This window comes from Silene latifolia, chromosome 6 (genome assembly GCF_048544455.1).
Source record: "Silene latifolia isolate original U9 population chromosome 6, ASM4854445v1, whole genome shotgun sequence".
In the NCBI taxonomy this organism is placed as follows: Eukaryota; Viridiplantae; Streptophyta; class Magnoliopsida; order Caryophyllales; family Caryophyllaceae; genus Silene; species Silene latifolia.
The window spans coordinates 61,594,458-61,600,274 of record NC_133531.1 but is presented as its reverse complement, the minus strand read 5'-3'; the positions used below and the strand labels follow the sequence as shown (position 1 = coordinate 61,600,274).

Genomic DNA, 5,817 nt, shown 5'->3' with positions numbered 1-5,817 from the left:
TTGTTTACTTCCCATTTTCATCCTTTGACTCCGTCTTGAATTGTCTCAATTCTGTCTCAAATTACTCATAACTCGAATCTCCTCTTTATTATTCCACCTCTCCTACAAAATATAAACAATAAAATAATATTAATACTAATATTATAAAAACTCGAGTAATTACTAAATATAACTAAGCCGACTAATTATTATAAAGTAGTAAATAAATGAGCTATTAAACCGTTTAAGCACACAAAATCGAGTCGGAAATAAGATAAAAGGATGAGTAAAAAGCGACTAAAATACTACTCATCAAACCTCCCCACACTTAAACCTTACTCGTCCTCGAGTAAGCTCATTTAAACTAAACCAAGACCCTTAATATAAAAGACTAGCTAAATTAATAATATCCGATGAGAGGCAATTAACGGGCCTTCTCCGTCCCTTCAACTCACACCAAAACACAATGAGGTATGCATTCCGATGCAAGGCAAGTGGGGGCTTGCGGAAAATTTAGACACATCCAACATTTAAGCACGAATCAACATATAAGATGCATCACAAAAAAGTCAAACCGCTTTCCTCATCTAAGCGGCCGTTTTACATTCAAAAGTCGAATAAAGAGAGTCATTAGTGGAGGATGTCGTCTCCGGGTCTTACCAAGGTGTCAATTCCCTAATTTTAGCTCAAGTAACCAAAATAGACAACACGGGGTGCCTAAGAAACAAATTCTAGGCGGGAAAGAGGAAGTACTTAGCTATACTCCCAAGAATGACACGACACACGCAAGATTCGACTCCATATCAAACCTTTGACCAAAAGGAGACCCAAGACCGACTCTCACGGGTTTCACTAGTCACTCAAATGAAAGAACGGGGTGATTTTTGTGACAAAAAGTAACCAAAATCACTCTCCTAACTCGACTTGCGAAGCATGCCCGCAATCTAATATGGTACTATATCCAATATCCGCAAGAGAAATGCCAAATGATGCACATGCAAGAGAGACAACCGGGTTGTAATGGGGCTTGGGTTCGGTGAAAAGGGGTTGGTGCAAGCACCATTTTTAGGAAATGTGAGGCTAAAGATCGAGTAGTCGCCACATCTAACCAATTCACTAAACTTAACCAATGCAAATGAATTCCTCCACAAAAATTTGGCAAAGATTGCCATTTCCAAAAATTATTCAATTCTTTACAAAACAAAACTCAATTGCAAATCCATCAACCCTTTATTAGATACAAACACGACATTCTTTTCTTTTTGTTTTTCACTTCATTTCATTTTTCTCTTTTTCTATTTGTTTTTCCTCTTCATTTTTTTTTTCTTTTTCTTTTTGATTTTCTTTCTTGCATTTTTCACGACTTGTTCACCTCTTATTAAACAAAAGTAGCCAAAGTTGCATTTCACTCATGTGGCATTAAGATCATACACCTCAAGATAAGTCAAAATTTCAACCCAAATATACTCCACAAAAGAACCACAATGACGAACTACTCAACCAAGGTGAGTTGTTTATGGGATGTAGTTATTTTATTAGCAAATGAAACGACAAGGCTTAGGCACAAATTGGGTAAACAAAAGAGAAAGATGATCAAATGGGTGAAAAATCAGCTTATTTGGCTATGAGAGGCTACTTTATTTGAACAAAATTTGTCTCAACATGCACATCGACACTTCTACGGTAAGGAATGAGCACCATACTTGTGCGCTTTGACATAACATACCACGTAAGGAGAACTACTCTCATGACCTAAACGGGACCGGTTTGATGGACCGGCCATAAGGAGGCTCTATCCTCACATTTTAGTAGCTATGTCGGACTTAGGTCAAGTCTCGGGCCTAACACGGTCTCACAAGGTAGTCGTTACATGGTTGTTAAGCTAGACTTCCGGGTTTTTGCAAGCAAAAACCCTAACATGTGTCATCAAAAGGCACGAGCTATCAAGAGGGAAATGACACGGGCAAAACAAATTATCATCATTGGCAACATATGCCCTCCACATTAAGACCCTCTATATGCAAATATTTACAAACAAGATGTGACGTGTATGAAATGCAAACTACATATATGAACAAGCTATGTGAATGCAAGAGTGAACACATATATACATTTCTAGTCTAAATGCACACAATTTCTAGTCCTAACAACACACCAACAACACAAGCATATCCAAAACGGTTCCCAAAAGGAACACCCACATCACATATCCCGTCCTCCTCCATGCTTATATATACAAAAAGAAAAGGAAGGATAAAGGAGAAAGAATTGGAAGAATTTTACCAAGCGTCTTCTCCGATGATTCATGTGTTGCCTATCAAAATGGTTAGGACAAATGCAATATATATAATATAAACAATGCAATATTTTTGAAATTTTTTTAAAAATTTTCAATTTTTAGGCATTTTTGTATTTTTCTCAAATTAACAAGCAAATATATACAATTATAAACAATATGCACAAAGTGGATATTTCCCTCCCCACACTTGAGATTTACATTGTCCTCAATGGAACAAAGCATAGGGAGAGAATGAAAAATTAAATAACATATTTTTGTTGGTTTTTTGAATTTTCCAAAATGTAAGAACATGTTTTTGATTTTTTTTTGAATAATTGAAAATAAATAACATGTTTTTGGTATTTTTAAATTTTTCAAGTTTTTTTTTTAAAGATTTTTATGTAATGAATCCCCTCCCCACACTTAAAACGTGAAATTGTTCTCAATGGAACAAATGTAGGGGGGGAACAAAAATGCAAGTAAAGTATAAGTAAGGGAAGAGAATATATACAATTTGGTGGTTCTTGAGGGACTCCACCAAACCTCTCATTCAAAATTTTGCTTCTTGACTCCTTTGGTGATGCGATCCATGTCACACAAGGCACGTAGTAACCGATCAAAAGCCTTAGCAAAAGCTTCAAACAAGCACAAATAGCACCAAGCTAGAGCGTACCACAACCAACATCTTTTCCAACACTTCTTATCAAAGTTCCTCTTACCCTCCTTAGCCCCCTTTGTTGGGTCCTCTTGATGGCTAGAAGCCTTCATTTTGGAATGGTTGCTAGGCAGTAGGAGGAACGGAATATCGTAAGTTTCACTTGTTGGAATCTCTTCATGGTCATCAAGGCAAGAAAATCGGTAAGGAAGATTAGAGGAAGGGGTCAACTTCTCAACATTGAGGTTCATAATGCTATCATTCATATCCCAATTTTCTTGACCCTCCTTTTGAACCGAACTATTTACATTGAGAGCCGCCTCCAAGGCATCAATTTGAGCTTCCCAATCACTTGAAGAGTTATCCAACCAAGGTGCATCTTTTAAAGAGCTTATATCAAATGTGTCCGGAGAGCTCAAATACAATTCAATCTCATCATCAATTTGGTCTTCAAATTCATCCTTTCTTGAATCATATTCACCCAAATCTTCTTTCACATCAACTCTCAACATAAGATCACCTTCATTTCCGTTCTCATTTGTTGAGCAAGCTTCCAATGGGTCCAAAAATGAAGGCTTTAAATTAGGTTCATCCAAGTTATCTTGCACCATATCCACCCTACAACAAGAGTTGCCCATAGGAGGAGACTTCATGGAATTGTTGAGTTCAAACTCAATCTTCTCATTACCTACTTGGAGTGAGAGTTTTCCACTCTTAACATCTATCATAGCACCTCCCGTGGCCAAGCAAGGCCTACCCAAAATGATTGGCACATGGCTATCTTCGGGCATGTCCATGACAAAGAAGTCGCATGGGATCACAAGTTTTCCAACCTTCAAAGGAACATCTTCAATTACACCCAAGGGATACTTAACCGAACGATCGGCTAGTTGTAGGGAGATCTTTGAAGGCTTCAAATCTTCCAAGTGTAGCTTCTTAAACAAGGAAAGAGGCATTAAGCTAACACTAGCTCCCAAGTCACACAAAGCTCTCTTTATCTTCACCCCTTGGATAGAACAAGGAATAGAAAAGCTTCCCGGATCTTCAAGTTTGCTAGGAAGTTTGCTAGTGAGGATTGCACTACACTCCCTAGAGAGGTTAACGGATTGTATCCCTTCACTCTTTCTCTTCATGGTCACAAGTTCCTTTAGAAACTTTCCATAGTTAGGGATTTCGGTGATCATGTCAAGAAATGGTATGGTGACATTCATACCTTTCAAAATTTCAATGAACTTCTCATATTTGTTTTCAATTCTTGGCCTTGCAAGCCTTTGTGGAAAGGGAATTGGTTCAACATACTCCCTTAGAGATGGAGTAGGTTCTTTGACTTGTGATGGAACCGGTTCATCTTCTTTTGGTGGGTCAACCATTTCAACTTCCTTTGATTTCTCCACTTCAACTTCAACTTCAACCGGTTGTTCATTCATTGATCCACTAGAAACCCTCTTCCTTTTCCACCTTGGAGTCTTCACAACTTCCTCAAATTGTCTTCCACTTCTCAAGAATACCGCATTCATTTGCTTTGGCTTCACCGTGTTACCCGGAAACTTGCCCGAATTTTGAGCCATTTGACTCAATTGTTGTGAAATTTGAGCAACATGAGTTTCCGTGGCCTTTTGAGAAGCTCTAATCTCATCATTAACACGACCTTGAAAAGCAATGTGGTTGTCAAGTTTGGAACCGGATTTTTGGTTGGCAATCACCAATTGCTCAAAGGCTTGCTCCCAAGATGGTTTTTGATTTTGTTGGGCTTGAAAATTTTGGATCAAAGGACAATTAATTGGGGTATGTCCTTCATCACCACAAAGTTCACAAGATAAGACTTGCCTCATGTTGGGGTTGGAGGGCTTATTGGAGTTCAATAATGCTACTTGTTGAGTGAGGTCCTCAAGCATACTCTTCACTTCCACATTGAACACCGTATTGGAGTCTTTACCCTCACCCTTTCTTGTTTGTATTTCATCATTCCAATCCATTGTCCTTGAGGCCATTTCTTCAATCAACTCCTTTGCCGCCTTGTGACCCAAGATATCTAAGGCTCCCTTACCCGAACCCGAATCAAGAAATAGCCTTAGGTCTTGTGCCAAACCCTTGTAGAAATTATTGATCAACTCGGGCTCGGATATGCCATGGTGAGGGCATAACCGTTTGAGTCTCTTGTACCTCTCCCAAGCCTCATACAAAGTCTCATCTTCCTCTTGAGTGAACCCTTGCAACTCACTCTTTACCTTAGCCGTTCTTGAAGGAGGAAAGTATTTTTTTCAAGAAGGCCGAGGAGAGCTCATCCCAAGTCTTGAATGAGTCGGGATCACAATTCTTTAGCCAATCCTTGGCCGCTCCCCTTAGTGATCTAGGGAACAACCTTAGACGGACCGCATCATCGGATACCCCATTCATCTTATACATGTCACAATTGTCAAGAAAATCATTGAGATGGTCATTAGGGTTCTCCAAGGGACCTCCCCAAAATTGGTTATCTTGCACTAGGTTAAGCAAAGCATTCTTAATTTCAAAATTGTTGGCTTGAATCCTAGGCCTTTGAACACTAGAATTCACAATATGCTTTGGGGCCATGTAGTCCCTAATCGGAACCGGTTCACCCATTGTTGTACTTTCCGGATTTTCAAATGAATTCTTAAAAACCACTACACACTCAAGTGAATAGATTAGCAAGATAGATGGCACACCAAGGTGTGCAAAAGTGACAATAACTTAGTCTAAACTAGAACAAAACAATTAATATCAAGCCTTTGCTCCCCGGCAACGGCGCCATTTTGATATACGAGGTTTGTCGCACTCCCCCGATCAAACAAATAACTCAACTAATGTAGTAGGGTAGTCGAGGTCGAATCCACAGGGAGCATGGGTGATTATTAATCGTTTTAAATTCTTATGCTTAGCTAAG

At 38.9% G+C, this 5,817-nt stretch overlaps 1 non-coding gene across 1 annotated transcript; it reads left to right on the top strand.

Moving 5' to 3' along the window:
* Positions 1-5,036: 5,036 nt before the first annotated feature.
* Positions 5,037-5,143, top strand: LOC141589535 (small nucleolar RNA R71). Its single transcript, XR_012520468.1, has one exon. It is a non-coding gene; the product is annotated as a small nucleolar RNA R71 (small nucleolar RNA).
* The last annotated feature ends 674 nt before the right edge of the window (positions 5,144-5,817 follow it).